This window comes from Petaurus breviceps, unplaced genomic scaffold, assembly GCF_028583685.1.
Source record: "Petaurus breviceps papuanus isolate PSGF00001 unplaced genomic scaffold, PetGlider_PUasm1.0 101, whole genome shotgun sequence".
NCBI lineage: Eukaryota > Metazoa > Chordata > Mammalia > Diprotodontia > Petauridae > Petaurus > Petaurus breviceps.
Genome location: NW_027185575.1, coordinates 1,058,679 through 1,060,335, shown reverse-complemented (window position 1 = coordinate 1,060,335; position 1,657 = coordinate 1,058,679).

The following is a 1,657-nucleotide window of genomic DNA, read 5'->3' as shown; positions in this document are numbered from 1 at the left end:
TCCAAGTGGAACCCCCTCATTTCACACAGAAGGAACCTGAGACCTAGAGAAAGGAGGGGACTTGCCCAAGGTCACGCAGCTAGTAGGTTAGCAAAGTCAGAATATGAACTGAACATGTAGGTTCACAGAAACAGAATGGGAAGAAGGGCATTTCAGGGGCCATTTCGTCCACCCTGCCCCCTCATTTTATAGATGAGGAAACTGAGGCCCAGTGAAGTGATTTCCCCAAGGCCAGATGGGGAGTGCCAAAGGCAGACCTTGCCAAGGTCAGGAGCTCTTCCCACTAGGCCACCACTGAGATAGAATGATGAGGTGGTTCTCTGTCCTTGGTGCTGACATAGGCCCAGCTCTGCCCTGAGAAAGCTTAAAATCTCAGATGGACAGAAAGACATTGAGGAGGCAGGACAAGGCCAGGAAAGTGCCGGACTTGAAGCCAGAAGACCTTCACCAGCTCCCAGTCTCATTCCCTTCATATATGAGATAGTAATAACACTGCTTGAGAACCATCAAGAACTGGGTAAATGTTTTGTGCTGTCCAGTCATGTCTGACTCTCCATGACCCCATTTGGGGTTTTCTGGAATGGTTTGCCATTTCCTTCAGCTCATTGTGCAACCCTGCCTCATTTAAATCCAATTCACACGAAAGTCAAGATATCACCCTCATGATGTTATTGGTCCTCTTCAAGAATGGAGGACAAACAGCAGCAGCAGCAACAGATAAGGAGACTGAGACAAACTAGATTAAGTGACTTGCCCAAGGTCACACAGCTAGTACGCGTCTTTGGTCAGATTTGAACTCAAGAAAGATGACGGTTCCTGACTCTAAGCCTGGCACTCTATCTACTGTACCACATGGCTGATAAATGTTAGCTATTAGTTATACCCAGCCTCTTTAAAAAAAATCATAGCTCATGAAAAGACCTGGATCCTAATCTTAACTGTCACTTAATATACTGTGAGACCTTGGGCAGATTTCTTTTGGTGGAAGATAAGGGGGCTAGATTAGATGAACAATGATACCATCCCCTCTACCATATCCCACCCAAATGGTCATCCAGTCTCTGCTTGAAGACCTCCAGGGGGGGAGAATTCACTCCCTCCCTCAGGCAGCACACACTCCATTTGGGGTCAGCTCTAATTGTCAGAAGTTTTTTTTCATCAGAGAAAGGTTGCCTGTGTGGACCACAACCCCTTGGCACTAGCTTATCCTGTATAATTGTTGTCAGCTACCCTGCCACTATATTTATATACCACCCCCATCACCCCCTCTTCAGGTTCTGGAACTATAATCAAATGAATCCTGTCTCTGCAGCTGAAAAGGGCATGCCAACCTACCTTTCACTGATACCACTCACCATCCCTCATACTTTCCCCACCAAAATACCCCTCCCTTGACACCACTTGCCAAATGGGTTGTCTCCCACTATTAGAATGTAAGCTCCTTGAAGGCAAGGGCTGTCTTCACTTTTGTAGTTCTATCCCCACAATTTAGCACAGTGGCTGCCAGCTCTAACTAATCAACATATCTATCAACAAAGGTTGACATAGTAAGAACTTGATAAATCCCTTTGTTTTCATTCATTGTCCATTTCTTTTCCTAAATTCTCCCGAGATGATCAGTCTGACACATTGGAAAACGCTCTACGTCCCCCCAACC